The following is a 20,494-nucleotide window of genomic DNA, read 5'->3' as shown; positions in this document are numbered from 1 at the left end:
TCTGTGTCTCCATATGAATTTCAGCATCATTTTTTCCAGATCTGAGAAGAAGGTCTTCGGGATCTTGATGGGTATTGCATTGAATGTATAAATTCCTTTTGGGAGAATAGACATTTTGATGATATTGATTCTTCCAATCCATGAGCATGGAAGATTTCTCCATTTTTTGGTATCCTCTTCTATTTCTTTCTTTAAGCTTTTGTAGTTTTCATCGTAGAGATCTTTAACGTCTTTGGTTAAGTTTATTCCAAGGTATTTGATTGTTTTTGTAGCTATTGTGAATGGGATTGATTTTAGAAGTTCTTCCTCAGCCGTGGCATTGCCTGTGTATACAAAGGCTGTTGATTTTTGTGCATTGATTTTATATCCTGCTACTTTGCCAAACTCTTCGATGAGTTCCAGCAGTCTCTTAGTAGAGTTCTTTGGGTCCCCTAAATAAAGAATCATATCATCTGCAAAGAGGGATAGTTTGAGTTCGTCCTTCCCAATTTGTATACCTTTAATTTCTTTTTCTTGCCTAATAGCTCTGGCCAAAACTTCCAGAACTATATTGAATAGCAGTGGTGAGAGTGGGCATCCCTGTCTGGTACCAGATCTCAGCGGAAATGCTTCCAGCTTTTCCCCATTCAATAGGATGTTGGCCGTGGGTTTTTCATATATTGCTTTGATTGTATTAAGGAATGTTCCTTCCATACCCAGTTTGCTTAGAGTTTTCATCATGAAAGGGTGTTGTATTTTATCAAATGCTTTCTCTGCGTCTATTGAGAGAATCATATGGTTTTTCTTCTGCAGTCTGTTAATGTAGTGTATTATGTTGATTGTTTTGCTAATGTTGAACCATCCCTGCATACCGGGGATGAATCCCACTTGGTCTGGGTAGATGATCTTTCTGATGTGTTGTTGCATTCTATTGGCCAGAATTTTATTGAGTATTTTTGCATCTATGTTCATCAGGGATATTGGTCTGTAATTATCTTTCAATGTTGCATCTCTTTCTGGCTTAGGAATTAAGGTGATGCTGGCTTCATAGAAAGAATTTGGGAGGATTCCCTCTTTTTCGATTGCTCTGAATAGTTTGAGAAGAATTGGAGTTAGTTCTTCTCTAAATGTCTGGTAGAACTCAGCAGTGAATCCATCTGGTCCTGGGCTTTTCTTTGTTGGGAGGGCCTTTATTACTGTTTCAATTTCTGTGTCAGTTATGGGTCTGTTTAGGTTTTCTATGTCTTCCTGGCTCAATTTAGGTAGGTTGTATGTGTCCAAGAATCTGTCCATTTCTGATAGATTTCCCTGTTTGCTGGCATACAAGTCCTTGTAGTAATTTCTGATGATTCTTTTTATTTCTGCGGCGTCTGTTGTTACGTTTCCAAATCTAATCCCTGGAATAAGGACAGTCTATTCAATAAATGGTGCTGGGAAAATTGGATTTCCACGTGCAGAAGCTTGAAGCAAGACCCATACCTATCACCTTACACAAAAATTCACTCAACATGGATTAAAGACTTAAATCTACGAGCCGAAACCATCAAATTATTAGAGAGCATTGGAGAAACCCTGCAAGATATAGGCACAGGCAAAGACTTCCTGGAAAATACTCCAACAGCACAGGCAGTCAAAACCAAAATTAACATTTGGGATTGCATCAAATTGAGAAGATTCTGTACTTCAAAAGAAACAGTCAGGAAAGTGAAGAGGCAACCAACAGAATGGGAAAAAATAATTGCAAACTATACTACAGATAAAGGGTTGATAACCAGAATCTACAAAGAAATCAAGAAAATCCACAGCAACAAAACAAACAACCCACTTAAGAGATGGGCCAAGGAACTCAATAGACATTTTTCGAAAGAGGAAATACAAATGGCCAACAGACACATGAAAAAATGTTCAAGATCACTAGCAATCAGAGAAATGCAAATCAAAACCACAATGAGGTTCCACCTCACCCCGGTGAGAATGGCTCACATTCAGAAATCTACCAACAGCAGATGCTGGAGAGGATGTGGGGAAAAGGGGACACTAACCCACTGTTGGTGGGAATGCAAACTGGTTAAGCCAGTATGGAAGTCAGTCTGGAGATTCCTCAGAAATCTGAACATAACCCTACCATACAACCCAGCCATCCCACTCCTTGGAATTTACCCAAAGGAACTTAATTTGGCTAATAAAAAAGCCATCTGCACTTTAATGTTTATTGCAGCTCAATTCACAATAGCTAAGACCTGGAACCAACCCAAATGCCCATCAACAGTAAACTGGATAAAGAAATTATGGGACATGTACTCCATAGAATACTATACAGCAGTAAGGAACAATGAAACCCAGTCATTTGCAACAAGATGGAGCAATCTGGAAAACATCATGCTGAGTGAATTAAGCCAGTCCCAAAGAGACAAATATCATTTGTTTTCCCTGATCGGCGACAACTGAGCACCAAAGGGGAAACCTGTTAAGTGAAATGGACACTATAAGCAACAATGAACTGAGCAGCTCCTGTCCTGACTTTAGATGTACAATGTAATACTTTATCCTTTTTAGTATTTGTTGTTGTTGTTGTTGTTCTAGTACTATTGGTTGAATTCAGTAATTAACACACAATTATTCTTAGGTGTTTAAATTTTAACTGAAAAGTGATCCCTGTTAAATCTAAGAGTGGAAAAAGAGAGGGAGGAGATGAACAATTTGGAACATGCTCAATCGGACTGGCCGCAAATGGTGGAGTTAGAAATGTGCCAGGGGATTCCAACACAAACCCATCAAAATGGCATGTACCAATGCCATCACACTGGTCCAAGTGATCAATTTCAGCTCACAATTGATAGCTCTGATAGGTCTAAGAGTCAAAGAGATCATACAAACAAGACAAGTATCTGCTAATACTAACTGATAGAATCAAAAAGGGAGAGAAAGATCCAACATGGGAAGCGGGATACACAGCAGACTCATAGAATGGCAGATGTCCTAAACAACACTCTGGCCTCAGAATCAGCCCTCAAGGCATTCGGATTTGGTGGAAGAGCCCATGAGAGTATAGCAGGCATGGAAAGCCAAGATATCATGGAAAAAAAAAGACCTAAATGAATGATCTCTGTGTGTGAGATCCCAGTGGAAAGAACGGGGTCATCAAAGAAGGAGGTACCCTTCTCCAAAGGGAGGAGAGAACTTCCACTTTGACTATGACCCTATCGGAATAAGATCAAAGTCAGCGAACTCTAAAGGCTTCCATATCCCTGGCAACTCATGACTAGAGCCTAGGGAGATTACTGACGCCATGAACAGGAGTGTCAAATTGTTAAATCAGCAACAGGAGTCACTGTGTACTTACACCCCATGTGGGTTCTGTCCCTAATGTGTCGTCTAAAGCGAAGTGATGCTATAACTAGTACTGAAACAGTATTTTTATACTTTGCGTTTCTGTGTGGGCATAAACTGATGGGGTCTTTACTAATTATATACTGAAGTGATCTTCTGTATATAAAGAGAATTGGAAATGAAAAAAAAAAAAAACAACCTGGTGTTAAAATGGAAATGGCATAGAAAATTAATTAATTTGAAAAAAAATTATGTAGGATCTCTGTCTTTAATGTGCTGTACATTGCTATTTAATGCTATAATTAGTAATCCAATGGTAGTTTTTTTCACTATATGTTGCTATATGGGCAAAATGTTGAAATCTTTACCTAATATATACTAAACTGATCTTCTGTAAAAAAAAAAAAAAGAATCTTTTCTTTATGCCTTACTGTTGAAACTTTGACTACAATGTGCCATGGTGAAGATGTTTTCTGGTCATGTCTATTAGCAATTCCAAGTGCTTTCTGTATTTGGATGGCCCTTTCTCCAAATTAGGGAATTTTTCTTTAATTATTTCACTGAATAGGCCTTCCAATCCATCATCTCTTTTCACACCTTCAGGAACTCCTAATACCCACATATTGGTTCATTAGAGCCCATGAGAGTATTGTAGGCATGGAAAGCCAAGATACCATGGAAAAGAAAAAAAAAAGAAGAAGACCTAAATGAAAGATCTCTGTGAGTGAGATCCCAGTGGAAAGAACGGGGCCATCAAAGAAGGAGGTACATTTCTCTGAAGGGAGGAGAGAACTTCCACTTTGACTAGGATCCTATCGGAGTAAGATCGAAGTCGGTGAACCCTAAAGGCTTCCATAGCCCTGGCAACTCATGACAAGAGCCTAGGGAGATTACTGACGCCATGAACAAGAGTGTCAAATTGTTAAGTCAGCAACATGAGTCACTGTGTGTTTACATCCCATGTGGGATCTGTCCTTAATGTGTTGTCTAATGTGCAGTGATGCTATAACTAGTACTGAAACAGTATTTTTACACTTTGTGTTTCTGTGTGGGTACAAACTGATGAGATCTTTACTAATTATATACCGAATCGATCTTCTGTATATAAAGAGAATTGGAAATGAAAAATAAAAACCTGGTGTTAAATTGGAAATGGCATAGAAAATTAATTAACTTTTAAAAAAATTATGTAGGATCTCTGTCTTTAATGTGCTGTACAATGTTATTTAATGCTATAACTAGTACTCCAACAGCATTTTTTTCACTTTGTGTTGTTATATAGGGGCAATCTGTTGAAATCTTTACCTAATAGATACTAAACTGATCTTCTGTATATAAAGAGAACTGAAAATGAATCGTGATGTGATTGGAAGGGGAGAGGGAGCGGGAAAGGGGAAGGTTGCGTGTGGGAGGGAAGTTATGGGAGGGGGGAAGCCATTGTAACCCATAAGCTGTACTTTGGAAATTTATATTCATTAAATAAAAGTTTAAAAAAAAAGAAAGAATCAAGACATCTCAAGATTACTATTCAAAAAAAAATAGCATCCCATATCTCCAACACTGTTCACTGTTTTTAATTTTTCTAATTTCTTCATGGGTTTTTTTTTTTTTTTAGTCTGAGATATTTCCAAATATCTGTCTTCTATCTTGGATATTCTTTCTTCTGCCTCACCATGTCTGTTGCTAAGGCTTTCCCATGGGTTTTTATTTGATATATTGAATTCTTCATTTCTAATATTTCAGTTTTATTTCCCTTTAATATCTCTATCAGAAAAAACTGTTCATCCATGTCATGTATGGATTTCTTTAAATCATGAATTTGCTTATTATTTTTGACTAATTTTTTAATTGTTCTTTCACATTCTCTTTCAGACATTTCATCATATCGCCTCATTTTCACATTCTAATATTTAAGTTTTGTTGTATTCCTTTGGGGGAGTCATGTTTTCTTCCTTGTTTTTGTTTCTTGTATTTCTGCCTTTATTTTGAGCCATATGTGTAAATATTTGTTGGCTTTTCCTCTGAATGCTTTTATCTTTGCACTATGCCTTTGTGACACACTAGAGTGCCTGCCTTTTCTAAGAACACCCAGAAGTGTGTGCTGCATATAGCCAGGGAACTCTGGCCAGTTCTTAAGGGTGGGGTGAAAATCCAGAGTGACACCTAAGTTGGGCATGGTAAGTATCTATTTACTGCAGCAAAGAAGGTATGATCATCCCTGTTGGCATAATCACACTCTCCCCTCTTTTCTTCCATGGTGACCAATGACTTGGGTTAGCCCATAGTCAGTACAATCCGCATCCATGCTGACACATAACCATACAAAGGATCTATGCAGATTTCAGGGTGAGTACAAAACCCTCTCCATGACCCACCACAGGCCATCAGGGAGCTCTGAGCCTCTGTTGCTAGACATAGTTATTTCACAGAGACCCAGCTACACCCCATCCCTATCATGCAATCATAGAATCCCCAGTCACAGCACACTAGGCTCCCACAGTTCCAGGGTGCAGAGGATCCACTTAGTTGCATGAGCCTGCTCAGTCCGTGAAGAGAGCAGAGATGTACCCAGAGCCATCCTCTGTGGGTGTTCCACCTTGACAGTTGAACCCGAGTCTGGGATATATGCTGAGAGGATGGGGGCACCTCACAGTCCTACATGGGTGCCTAGCTCCCTGTCAACCCTCCCTGCCAGACTCAAAGTCAGTGGGAATGCACATTTTTCCCTGTAGTAAAATCTGGTCACATGCACACACAAGAGCTGGCCACAGCTGCTACTGGTATTAAATTGATGCCTTCTCGGGGCTGGCGCCGTTTCTCACTTGGTTAATCCTCCACCTGTGGCACTGGCATCCCATATGGGTGCCAGGTTCTAGTCCTGGTTGCTCCTCTTCCAGTCCGGCTCTCTGCTGTGGCCTGGGAGGGCTGTGGAGGATGGCCCGAGTGCTTGGGCCCCTGCACCCGCATGGGAGACCAGGAGGAAGCACCTGGCTCCTGGCTTCGGATCGGTGCAGTGCCGGCCGTAGCAGCCATTTGGGGAGTGAACCAATGAAAGGAAGACCTTTCTCTCTCTCTCTCTCTCTCTCTCTCTCTCTCTCTCTCACTGTCTATAACTCTACCTGTCAAATAAATTAAAAAAAAAAATTTGATGCCTTCTCCCCACTGGTTGTCAGGTGCCCTTGTGGGAGGATGGTGAGAAAGAAAAATGCTTTTCTTTTGCTAGAATATGTGGGTACCCTGGCCCTATTTGGGCTCCAGGCTGCTTCAATATCTGTGTGGTCCACAAGGCTCTCCGTCAGACAACATCACCAGTGGCACTGGCTGCCACAGTCTATGCTTACCTCCATCTCAGTTGCGGGTGTGTCCTCCAGATCCCACTGTGGGAGTCTGCGTGTGGTGTCACAGCTCTCTGCTGTGCTTTTGCACCTTCCACGCTGCACCACAGTGTCCTCTCCCTTCTGTAGAATTTTCACTGCAAACTCCTCTGCAACTCTCCCCTGAGAATGCACTTCCTCTGCTTTTTTTTTTTTTATTTTCCCCTGGTCAGATGCACATTGTTTCCCTATTCAGCTCTCTTAGAATCCCTAAATGGTTTCTTCAGAATTGAAATCATTTTAATTGGCTAGTACAAAAGATTAGATTGATAGTATATAAAAATATATATAAAATATGAAAAAGATGATGTAGCATTATATATATTTTTAAAGATGCATTTATTTTATTTGGAGGACAGAGTTACAGAGAGAGCATGTAGGAAGCTGAATGTATGTGGGGCATGAGCGCGGCCATGGCGCAGCCAGGCTAGGGCCGGCCCGGGGGACTCCACATGCGCAGCTGCCCCCGGGTGCCCCTGCCCGAGCTGCGCGGAACGGAGCCGCGCAGAGCTGAGTAAGATGGCGCCCAGAGGAAGTAAGATGGGCGGAATCCAAAGTTGTTTACCACTAAAATTAATTGGCTGCGCAACATCAGGGGAGGTAACAAAACTAGTAACAAGTGTATAGACATAGGGCTAGTCCTATAGAAATCCCCCGGTAAGGTAATTTTTTAAGTGATTGGTTGGTCCTTAGCCCTGCCCCAATGACTATGCAGTTTTGTGCTATAAAAGGTTCTGTTTCGCACAAAGTAAATGAGTCCTTGCTAGACTTGGCTCCCTGCTGCGTCTGACTGTCTCCGGGATCAGGAGGCTGGGGAATGGGCGAGCGGCGCACTCACCTTTCCTCGGACCCAGTCCATCCTGTACGGGTGGACTAAGACCCGGCAAATGTAGGATGAGTGTGTCTTGCATTTTCTTCATCTATTGACGATTAATATAGGGAGGACTCATAGGCCTCTCTAGGCTCCCTTGCCTACCAGCCTATTCCCTTCAGTCAGTCAAGAAACCCTGTTACGAACACTGTTGTCTTCCTGGCATCTGCCATTAATCCCCCAGTTGCGTCTACTGGTGCAATTTCATCTCAAGAGGTATTCTCCATTATGAAGGAAACGATACCTCCAGACTGGATGGGGGCCCATGTTCAGAAAGTGGAAGAGGTAGTTAAAGAGACAGGCAAGGCCAGCGCCGCAGCTCAATAGGCTAATCCTCCACCTGCAGCACTGGCACCCCGGGTTCTAGTCCCAGTCGGGGCACCGGATTCTGTCCCGGTTGCCCCTCTTCCAGGCCAGCTCTCTGCTGTGGCCCGGGAGTGCAGTGGAGGATGGCCCAGGTCCTTGGGCCCTGCACCCGCATGGGAGACCATGAGAAGCACCTGGCTCCTGGCTTTGGATCAGTGCAGCAGCCATTGGGAGGTGAACCAACAGCAAAGGAAGACCTTTCTCTCTCTCTCCCTGTCCACTCTGCCTGTAAAAAAAAAAGAGGCAAGGCAGACTCAGCCTTCAGTCTGAAAAAGCAGTGGCATTGCAAGAACCGTCTCTGGTGAGCCTGAGTGAATTGAGGAGAGTGGCACTGATGAGGACAGGGCCAGGCCAAACAAGGGAAGAAGGAGCCCAAGAATCCCTGAGAAAGAGGATGGGCTATAAAGAAGGAGGCAGTGGAGAAAGCAAAGAAGGTTCCCATGAAGTATGAGGAGAAAAGAAAAGGACAGAGTGAAGTGAGTCAGAAAAGAGTGATGGGGACTCAATAGTTGATATCAAAAAGGGTAAGGATCCTAAGGGAGGGCAGGAGGAAGTGTTGAAGTTGTGGTGAGTTCAGAGGAGGAAGGGAAGATGGAGATGGAGCAGGGCTTTGGGGAGCCTCTTCACTGCTAATGCGGCCAACCTGGCTGCTACAGCAGTGAAGGGCAAGCACTTCTGTTGAGGAGAAGATCAAAATCTTGGTGTTCCTACTAGTGGAAATCCAGATGAAAATACTGGAGATCAAGTTTTAGCATTTTGAAGCACTGGAGATCATGGCTGGAAATGAGAAGCATGGCAGTACTAAGAGGCAGTGGCTGCTGGCTGACAAACAAGCCTCCCACATGGAGCAGCTGAAGCATGCAGAGCCGTGTGCCCAGCAATAGCACTTTCAAAAGCACGCCAGCAGCAGTAGCAGCAGCCCCTGCCGACCCTGCCTCAGATACTGCTGGGCCACCCACAGCCCATGGCTTGGCTGTGGCTCTGCCACTATCGTCTTTACCCTTACAGGCAGTGGGCTCCCTCATGGAAGCTCATGGTTGCTCATTGCTCCCCAAACAACAAACTCATCCCTCAGTGATTCAAGGGGCAATGTCAGGCAGTGGGCACCCAGGCATGGTGGGTAAAGCTCCTTTGAGTTTGCCTTTTTTAAAAAAATTTATTTATCTAAAAAGCAGGAAGTGTGCACACATGTAACACAGAGAGAGAGAGAGAGAGATCATTTTCTTAACTGGTGGTTCACTACTCAAATGTCTGCAACAGCCTGCAGTGAGTCAGGCTAAAATCCAAAGCCCCAAACTCAATCTGGATAGCCCACAGAGGTGAAAGAATCCCCGCTACTTGGGCCATCACCTGATGCCTCCCAGGACCCAGGATCCACACTAGCAAGAAAAATTAATTGAGAGCATATCTGGGACTCAAATCTAGGCACTGTGGTATGGGAAGCTGGTGTCCGAAGTGGAGCTTTAACCATTATGCCAAATGCCCACCCCATGTTTGCCTCTCAGCATGCCACTTCCTCCTCCTTCTGCTCTGTCATGCCATTGGTAGTCTAGCAGAATCCATCAGTAGTAACTAATTAACCTCCTCCTAACATACATTGGTATGATAACCATCTCCTGTTTGCCTCAGGCACTCCCTCCACAGCTTACCCCCATCTGCTGTGTCCATGGAAAATTCTCTACATCCTAACCAGTCAGCTACCACCATGTCATCTTCCTTGTCTCTTGGGTTGGGGATCATATGTCACCCTTGTCTGTTGGGTAGAGGCCATATGTCTCACCACAGACCTGCCATTGTGGCAGCTGTCCAGGGAAACTTCCTACCCAGTACTATCCCACTGCCAAACAGAGACACCCCTTGGCCTCAAGCGCCTACAAGTCACAGGCGTGGTCACCTCCACAGTGAGAAGCCAAAGATATCTCTTCCTTACTCACCATTGAGATCACAGTTCTAGGAATAGCATTGCTCCAAGGGAGGGACGCTTTCTCAGCATGGAGACTTTATCACTCTAAGAGGAAAGCTGTTCCTGCCCTTCCACAGCCTCCACCATGCCTAACAGATGTGTGTACTTCGATATCGACTTATTCAAGAGTTTCTGTTTAAGCGCTATTTCTGATGTCAGGGAGAGGATAGAGTAGGAATGCTGCCTTCAAAGAAAGGGTTGGGGTAAGTACTTTATTCAAGAATCTGGTTAACTTCTTCAAGGGCACACCCTCTCTCAAACCTACTGAATTTTTTATGGATTAAAAATATTAAGCCCTATAAAAGGAAGTGGAAATTTTACAAAGCAACACTGGAACTCCCTTCTTCAACCCAATTAAAAATAATCAACCTTTACATTTATTTTTTGGGAGTTGTGACAGGTGTCTTTTTGCATTTTAAATGATTTGTTGGAGCAGTACATAAAACATAGCAGAACATCTTTTAGGCCACATTACATAGTAGAACAGGCAATAGTTTAACATGTAATTTTTGCAAGTATAATCACTCAGGTATCTCAGGCATATAAAAAATAGGCTTATGTGTATAACAAGTATGAGCAGATGAACCAATAGAAGTACAAGTAGAAGATTGGAATGTATACACACAAATAGCACCATAGTAAATTTATCTACCCAGTTTTATAATTTGAATTATAGAAAATGCAGAGACAAACCAACTAAGTCTTTTGAGAGATTGATCAACAGTTGCCATAAGTCAACAATACATGTGCAGTCAGCCAGAGAGCCAAGATCTCAAGAAAATTTATATTTCACACATACAGATGTACAAAAGGGACATCTATTCATTTATTGAAGAAATTTCAACATTTCAATGTACAACACAATGCTAACATAAAAAGGCATCACCACAATAATGCACTTTCACTAGTCGAGTTTAAAAAAAAAATTCCCCTAATGATTTAAGACTCAAAATTTGTTCACACAGTTTATACTTACAAAATTGAAAGTGAAGTGAAGGCAAAATACACAGCATAGCAAATTGTGAAAAATATGCTGACAATTTAAAATGGAGGAGAAAAATCAAAAGAAAATTTCAGAATATAAGAAAGTGTATTTAAGGGTTGGCGTTGTGGCCTAGCAGGTAGGCAGCTATGTGTGACACTGATATGCAATATGGGCACTGGTTTGAGTCCTAGATGCTCCACTTTCAATCCAACTCATTGCTAATGGCCTAGAAAAGGCAGCAGAAGATGGACAAAGTGATTGGGCCAACACCACCCCCATGGGAAACCTGGATGAAGCTCCTGTCTTTTGGCTTTCTCTTGGCCCAGACCCGGCCATCTGGGGAGTAAATCGGCAGATGAAAGATCTCTCTCCCTCTCCCACCCAAAGTGGAGCTTTAACCATAATTCTGACTTTCAAATTAATAAATCTTTTTTAAGAAGTGCATTTCAAAGATTTATTATGGGTAATTGTAGGAAGTTTGCAGATTTTTTAGTTATGTCTCCTACCTTACATGAAGCAACTATCCTGTGTAGAACTGAAAATGCAGCAATCACTTTCTCAGAATTCAGCTTTCTTACTTTACTTTTATAGCCATTTTTAATGAAAATTATGGCTTGGGAGATTTTGCTTTTAAGATTTCAATATTCAGGATTTCAATCATTTGAGATTTAGATTTGGGGGATTTTAGAGTATTTAGACTTCAAGGATTTTTTTTTATCTTTTGGTATCAATGACATACTTTCTCTTTACTATTTAAATTTGGAATATGATTTAAAAATTGTAATTTATTCATTGCTGACATAAATTTGTTAAACTTGCTATTTAGATCTAAAAGAACACTTTCTTTATCCTTTTTTCTTTCTCTGTGCCTGTTTCTCTGGGCTTCCTAAAATTTTGTGAGCTATTCCATTCTTGATAATTTCTCTTTCCGCTGAAGTTAGCTCAACTTAATTTCTTTTTTTTTTTAAGATTTATTTTATTTATTTGAAAGACAGAGCTACAGAGAGAAGTAGAGAGAGAGGTCTTCCATCCGCTGGTTCACTCCCCAGATGGCCTCAACGGCCAAAGCTGTACCGATCCAAAAGCAGGAGTCAGGAGCTTATTCTGGGTCTCCCAGGTGGGTACAAGGGCCCAAGGACTTGGACCATCTTCTACTGCTTTCCCAGGCCACAGCAGAGAGCTGGATCGGAAGTGGAACAGCTGGGACTAGAACCAGCACCCATATGGGATGCCGGCACTTCATATTGAAATATACATAGTAATATTTAGATATTGGTATATGAAAAGTTGCATAAAGGTTTTGAATGAAAAATCGTTGATTATGGGTGAAAGAAAATGTGAAATAAAATTAGGGAATAAGAAGGGATATATCATGCAGATCTTCAGTCTAGGTTAAGGATTAAGCCTTTATCCAAAGACCACAGGGGAACAAATTATTACAAAATGTTTAAAGCAGAAGAGTTACATGATTATATTTATATTTTAAAAATGTAGCTCTGTATTCATAAGGAAGGAAGACACTGCAAGCACAAAGACAGATAGAGGACCACTTAGAAAATAATTACATTATGCAGGTGAAAGTTGAGATGGAGAAGGTACATACATTCCAGAACACTTTAGATAGCAAACTGACAGATTTTCCCTCTTGGCCACAGAAGTGAGAAGAGTTTCTCTAGGATGACCACTGGATTTTCTTTCTTTTTAAAGATTTATTTATTTATTTATTTATTTGAAAGGCAGAGTCAGAGAGAGAGAGAGAGAGAAGGAGAGGCAGAGAGAGAGAGAGAGAGAGAGAGAGAGAGAGAGAGAGGTCTTCCATGTACTGGTTCACTCCCCAGATGGTCGCAACAGCCGGAGCTGTGCTGATCTGAAGCCAGGAGCCAGGAGCTTCTTCCAGGTCTCCCATGCAGGCGCAGGATTCCAAGGACTTGGGCCATCCTCTACTGCTTTCCCAAGCCATAGCAGAGAGCTAGATCTGAAGTGGAGAAGCTGTGACTCAAACTGGCACCCACATGGGATGCCGGCACTGCAGGTAGCGGCTTTACCCACTAAGTCACAGCGCCTACCCCTACTGGGTTTCTTGAATCCACCAAATGTCAAAGATAGTGTTTAGGAACAACTTGCTTAAGTTTCTGATTTGTAGAACTGGATGTTTGGAAATGCGGTATCATAAAGAAATAGAGAATAGTGGTTAACAAGCATAATTAATAAGGCATATTTTGGGTTAGGCGTTGAATTTACTAAAATATATAAGCTTTTATGATATAACAGAAGACATATACAGCAGGCATTGGCTATGTGTGTCTGAGGCCTGGGTAACAGTGACAGTTTTGAGGATCATCTACAGCAAAGGCTTTGATAAGCTCCAGATCCACATAGTCAACTTTCCAATCAGCATCTCCACTTGAAAGCCTCCAAGACTTCTCATACTGTGTTTCAAAACTGAACTATGCCTGCAAATCTGAAAATCTTTGCTTTTATAAACTCCTTCACTTTTCACAGGTTGCCATAGCTGATAACTGAAAATAAAAATTTGTTGTTCCCCTATACTTCCAATTTCAAAAATAATCAACAAGATCTCTTTGTACATTGTAACCTGCTCTCAAATTAACTTTGATTTTACTATATCACATTGCTACCCATAATTTTTTAAAATTTTCTATTTATATAAGGTGAAGTTGGGTGAGGTGAAACCTCGTTGTGGTTTTGATTTGCATTTCCATTATGGCTAGTGATCCTGAGCATTTCATGTGTCTTTTGGCCATTTGAATGTCATCCTTTGAAAAATGTTTATTCATGTGCTTTTCCCATTTCTTGACTGGATTGCTTGTTTTGTTGTTGTTGAGTTTCTTGAGCTCTTTCTACATCCTGGATACTAATCCATTATCAGTTGCATAGTTTGCAAATATTTTCTCTCATTCTATCAGTTTCCTCTCTACTTTGCTGATTTTTTCCATTCAGTGCAGAAACTTCTTAGCTTGATGCAATCCCATTTGTTTATTTTGGCTTTGATTGTCTGTGGTAATGGAGTCTTTCCAAGAAGTCTTTGCCTATGTCAATCTCTTGCAGAGTTTCCCTGATGCTTTTCTCTAGTAATTTTCTAGTATCAGGTCATAGATTTAGATCATTGGTCCATTTTTTTAGTTAATTTTTCCTTAGGGTATGAGGTAGGGGTCTTGTTTCATATTTCTGCATGTGAAGATCCAATTTTCCCAACACCATTTGTTGAAGAAACTGTCCTTTCCCTACACATTGATTTTAGCCCCTTTGTCAAAGATTATTTAGTTACAGATGCAAGGATTAATTTCTGAGGTTTTTATTCCATTCCATTTGTCTACATGTCTATTTTTTTGTGCCAGTACCAGGCTGTTTTGATTGCAATAGTTCTGTAGCATGTCTTTAAATCTGGTATTGTGAGGTGTCCAGCTTTGTTTTTAATTGCTTAATATGCTTTAGTTATTCAGGGTACCTTGTGTTTCCATATGAATTTGAATATCATTTTTCTAGATCTAAGAAGAATGTCATTGATATTTTGATTGGGATCACACTGAATCTATAAAATTGCTTTTGGTAGTATGGGCATTTTGACGATACTAATTTTTCTAATCCACCAACTTGAAATATTTTTCCTTTTTTTGTCTTCTTCCATTTCTTTCCATGATGTTTTGTAACTTTCATTGTAGAAATCTGTCACATCCTTGGTGAAATTTATTTTGAGATATTTAAATGTTTTTGTAGTTATAAATAGTACTAATCTAACATTTTCTTTGTCATTCATGGATTTATCTATGTATACAAATACTACTGATTCTTTTGCATTGATTTTATATCCTGCATCTTTAACAAACTCTATTATGAGTTCTAATAGTCTCTTAGTGGAGTCGTTTGGTTCCCCTATATATAGCATATATAGCATCATGTCATCTGCAAACAGGGCTAATGGCACCAAAACTATATTGAATAGCACTGATGAGATAGGGCAACCTTGTCTTGTTATGAATCTTAGAAGAAAAGCTTCTAATTTTCCCCATTCAATATGATGCTGGCTGTGAGTTTTTCATATATTGCCTTGACTGTGTTAAAGAATCTTCCTACTATACCCAATTTTCTTAAGGTTTTTTTTTTTTATTATGAAGTGTTGTTGTATTTTATCAAATGCTTTCTCTGCCTCTATTGAGATGATCTTCTGGTTTTTATTCCTCATTTTGTTAATGAGTTGTGTCACATTTATTGCTTTGCTTATGCTGAACCAGCCCTACATACCAGCGGTAAATCTCACTTGATCCAGGTGAATGATCTTTATGATATGTTGTGGATCCAATCATCTAGTATTTTGTTGAGGATTTGTTCATCTATGTTCATTTGTAATATTGGTCTATAGTTTTCTTTTTCCTTGTATCTTTTTCTGATTTTAGAATTAAGGTGATGCTGGCCTCAAAAGGAATTTGGGAAGATGGCCTCCCTATCAATAGTTTTCAATAATTTGAGAAGAATTGGAAGTAGTTCTTTTTAAAAGTTTGGTAGAAATTCACAGTGAAGCCATCTGGCTCTGGGCTTTAATTGGTGGGAGAGTCTTTATCACTGATTCAATCTCCATCTTGATTATTGGTCTTTTTATTTTCTATGTCTTCATGACTCAATTTTGGTGAATTGTGTGTGTAAATAAATCTGTTTTTTCTAAGTTTTCCAATTTGTTGGCATATCACTATTTGTAGTAACTTTTGATGAATCTTTGTTTCTATGGTACCCATTGGAACATGCCCTTTTTCATTTCTGATTTTTTTAATTTGAGTCTTCTCTCCTCCCCTGTTTTTTGGTTAGTTGAGCCAATGGCATATCAATTTTGATTATTCAAAAATTCAGCTCTTCATTTCACTAATCTTTTTTATCGTTATTTTCATTACTTTTTTATTTCTTCTTTAATTTTTTTTGACAAGTAGAGTTATAGACAGTGAGAGAGACAGAGAAAGGTCTTCCTTCCATTGATTCACCCCCCAGATGGCCACCACAGCCGGCACTGCACCGATCCAAAACCAGGAGCCAGGTGCTTCCTCCTGGTCTCCCATGTGGGTGCAGGGGCCCAAGCACTTGGGCCATCCTCCACTGCTTTCCCAGGCCACAGCAAAGAGCTGGACTGGAAGAGGAGCAATTGGGACTAGAACCCGGTGCCCATATGGGAAGCCAGTGCCACAGGTGGAGGATTAACCAAGTGAGCCATGGCGCTGGCCCTCTTCTTTAATTTTAATTATTTCTTTCATTCTCCTAATTTTGGGTTTGGTTCATTCTTGCATTTCTAAGTCCTTGAGATGTATTTTTAGATAATTTATTTGATGTTTTCCAATTTCTTGATGTAGGCACTAATTGCTATAAACTTCCCTCTTAACACTGCTTTTGCTGTTTATTGTACATTTTGATGTCTTGTCATCTTCATTCGTTTCCAGGAATTGTTTCATTTCCCTTTTAATTTCTTCTATGACCCACCATTCATTCACTCAGGAACAAGATGTTCTGTCTCTATGTGTTTGCATATTTTCTAGAATTTTTTAAGTTGTTAATTTCCAGCTTCATTCCAGTGTTGTCAGAAAATATACAATGTATGCTTTAACTTTTTTTAATTTGCTGAGATGAGATTTGCTTTATGTCTTAGCATATAGTCTATCCTAGAGAAAGTTCTATGCACTGATGTAAAGAATGTGTATTCTTCAACTGTGGAATGCAATGTTCTGTAGCTATCACGTTCATTTGGTCCATAGAGTATATTAGCTCTGTTGTTTCTTTGTTGAGTTTTTATCTAGTTGATATGTCCATTGATGAAAGAGGGGTATTGAAGTCCCCATTATTATTGTATTGGAGCCTATGTCGCCCTTTAGATCCACTAACATTTGTTCTAAATAGTCAAGCACCCTGAGTTTGGGTGTATATACATTTACTTTAGCCATCTCTTTCTGTTGATTTGATGCCTTAACCATTACATAGTGCCCTTATTTGTCTCTTTTAACAGATTTTGTGTTAAAGTCTATGTTTTCTGATATCAGTATGGCTACTCCTGCTCTTTTTTAAAAACATTTATTTATTTATTTCAAAGTCAGAGTTACACAGGGAGAAGAAGAAACAGAGAGAGAGAGAGAGAGATCTTCCATACAGTATTTTTGTTCCCCAAATGGCTGCAGTGGCTCGGGCTGGATACAGCTAAAGCCAGGAGTCAGGAGTTTCCTCTAGATCTCTCATGTGGGTTCAGGGTCCCAAGCACTTGGACCATCCTCTGATGCTTTTCCAGGCACATTAGCAGGGAGCTGGATCGGAATTGGAGCAGCCAGCACTTATACAGGCACCCATATGGATGCTGGTATTGTAGGTGGTGGATTTACCATCCATGCCACAACTCCAGCCCCACTCCTGCTCTTTTTTGCTTTCTTTTAGCATGTAATATCTTTTTCATCCTTTCATGTTCAGTCTGTGTGTATCTTTGTTGATGAGGTGTGTTTCTTGAAGGCAGAAAATAGATGGGTATTTTGTTTGTTAATCCATTCCATCAGTCTTTATCTTTAATTAGAAAACTTAAGCTACTTACATCAAGGATAATTGATAAGTAATGGCATAGTTTGCCATTTTTCCATAAGTATTCCTATTGTTTGCCTTGGATTTATTTTGTACTTTTAATGAGATTTTCTGCCTTCACATTCTCTCATAATGATGACTATCTTTTTGTGTTTCTGTGTGTAGCAAATCCTTAAGTATTATTTGTAAGGCTGGACAGGTGGTGACAAATTCTTTCAATTTCTGTTTGTCTTGGAAGGTCTTTATTTTACCTTCATTTATAGATGAGTGCTTTGCTTGGTTCAGTATACCAAATTGATAGATTTTATTTTTTTTCTTTTGGGACTTGAGACTTGGACTATATCTCTCCATTATATCCTAGCCTGTAGTGTTTCTGATGAAAATCAGATTGGACTTTTGGGACTTGGACTATATCTCTCCATTCTATCCTAGCCTGTAGTGTTTCTAATGAAAAATCATATATCAGTCTAATTGGAGATCCTCTGAAGGTAATCTGGTGTTTCTCTTGTGCACATTTTAGAATCTTTGTATTTTACTTTTGAAAATTTGACTCTAATGTGTCATTGTGAAGATATTTTCTGATCATTTCTGTTAGGGATTCTACATGCTTCCTGCACTTGGATACCTGGATGTCCCTTTCTTTCTCCAAATTATGGAAGTTTTCTTTATTATTCCACTAAACATCCCTCTAATCCATTCTCTTTCCACACCTTCAGGAATTCCCAAGACGCATATGCTGGGTTGTTTGATAGTAGCCCATAAATCTTGAACATGGTTTTTAATTTTTTTCTTTTTCTTCTTCTTCCTTCTTCTTTCTTCCTATTCTTCTTCTTTGATATTTCCAAAGATTTGTCTTGTAGCTCAGCTATTCTTTCTTCTGCCTTACCAAGTCTATTGTTAAGGCTTTCTAGTGTGTTTTTCTGTTTGACATAATGAATTCCTCATTTACAATATTTCATATTGATTTCTCTTCAATATCTCTATCTCTCAGGAAAAATTTTCATCCATGTCCATATAGGATTTTTTTAATTCATAAATTTTCATCCCCTTATTTTTGAGTAACTTTATGATCATTTTTTTTGAATTCCATTTCAGGCATTTCATTGATCTGTCTTCACATTCTAATACTGAAGCTTTGTTCCTTTGGGAGATTTATATTGTCTTTGGGCATGGAATAGGTATCCAGGGCGACACCCAAGTTGGGTGTGGCAGATCTCTAATGTCAGCAAGGGAGAGGGTATGATCATATCAGTTGTTGTGATCACAGCCTCACTTCCTCTCTGTCAAGGTGATCAGTGCCTGAAGAAAGCCCACAGTGGCTATACACCTGACCCATGCAGGCACTTGAACCACACAAAGGAACTTTATGGTCCTCAGTGTCAGCACAGAACCCTCTGCAATGACACACCCCTAGCACTCAGGAAACTCTGAGCCTCTGAAGCCAGATGCAGTGATTGACCAGAGACCCAGCTATACCACTCACCACACAGAATTCCCTCATTCATAGCTTACAGGGCTCCCAGAGTCACAGGGAGCAAGGGATCCACTCCCAGCCCCGTGAGCCTGCTCTGTCCACACGAAGAGCTGAGGCATTCCCAGAGATTGTTGCTTGTTGGCGTTCTGCCTTGGTGTTTTTGGAGGGAAGTGACTCATAGGTTTAAGTGTTGTCCCACCCCTACTAACCCTCCAGGCCAGTCTCAAAGTCAGTAAGAACCATGGAGTTATCCCTCAGAAAAAATCCGCTACTTGTACATGCATGAGCCATGGCTGCCTGCACTGGTCTTAATCAAGATGGTGCCTCCTACCTCATTGCCACAGGGAGCCCTTGTCAGATGGGATCGGAAGCAGGAAATGTGCTCTCTATTCACAGAGTTAGGTGGGCTCCCTGGTCCTCACTAGCACTAAAGGCTGGACTCAAAGCCAGTGTGGTCTACAAGGTTCTCTCTGAGGCAGTATCAGCAATGACACAGGTTGCTGCAGACCCCTTGCACTTCTCTGTATGAAGCTGGTGTCTCCTCCTGGCTGCTCAACTTTTCGCTGCTGAGTATGGTGCTCTGTGAGAGTGGGGGAAGGGAAGGAAGCCCCAGTTGCTCTGACTCCAGTCAGCTCCCTGGGCTGAAGCAAAAGTCAGTGGGTGACTGTAAAATTCCTTCTCAGCTAAAACTCCAAGCGGTGGGGCATGCAGCAATTTATTCTTACCTTGAGGTGGTAAGATGGTAGCTCACAGCCAGCAACTGGCTGCACCATGTGGCTGGCTGCAAAGGTGTCTGACTTCTCTCCACTTGTTCCACTTCTTTTTTTCACTTCTTCAACAAAAATTTCCACTAGACCACTGGAAACTTGGTCCTTCCATTGCTTTTTTTTTTTTCATATCCCCAAGCAACTGACGTTAGTGTGGCTTCATTTAAATGGAAACTAAAGTTCTCAGGTGAGCTCTAACAATAAGCAGAATCTGTCTCCCCAAGCCTTTTGTTAGTGACTACTCCAAATCCCCAGCCTGCTTGCTCCTACTTGCTTCCTTATTGTTGCTGTTTTAGGCCACCCGAGCTCTTCTCATGATCCCCTCCTCTCTAAATGTCAATTTTGTATGTTTATATAAATTACCTTGCTTGGTCACCCTACTGAGCAATAGAAGCACAGAATTTCTTACTTGTTTCTGTGACTCTGTACTTGTTAATCAACCTGTCCCCATCATTCCCTATCCCCTTTCCTCCCCAACATCTTGTAACCACTATTATATTTTATATTTTAACTTATTTGAGATAACCTTTTTGTAAACTCTATACATGAGCAAGATTGAGTGATATTCATCTTTATATGCTTGACTTCTTTCACTTAACATAACAACTTCTAGTTCTACCCACAGTGTTGCAAATAAAAAAATCATCCTTTTATGTGTGAGCAGTATTCCATTGTGTATGTGTACCACATTTCCTTTATTCATTCATCATTGAGAGACATAAGAAAAATATATATGGGGGAGAAGGACTTACTTTTTCCTTATTACAATTCCGTACTAAACACTCAAATTATGATAGTATTGTAAGAATTGCATTTCTTTTTTTTAA

General features: G+C 40.4%; 1 pseudogene; it reads left to right on the top strand.

The window, feature by feature from the left end:
- The window catches only part of LOC133752690 (SWI/SNF complex subunit SMARCC2-like), a 36,237-nt pseudogene extending 27,239 nt beyond the window's left edge, over nucleotides 1-8,998 (top strand).
- Nucleotides 8,999-20,494: the final 11,496 nt, after the last annotated feature.

The sequence above is a fragment of the Lepus europaeus genome, chromosome X (genome assembly GCF_033115175.1).
Source record: "Lepus europaeus isolate LE1 chromosome X, mLepTim1.pri, whole genome shotgun sequence".
NCBI lineage: Eukaryota > Metazoa > Chordata > Mammalia > Lagomorpha > Leporidae > Lepus > Lepus europaeus.
The sequence above is the reverse complement of the archived record's forward strand: the minus strand, read 5'-3'. Positions and strand labels throughout refer to the sequence as shown.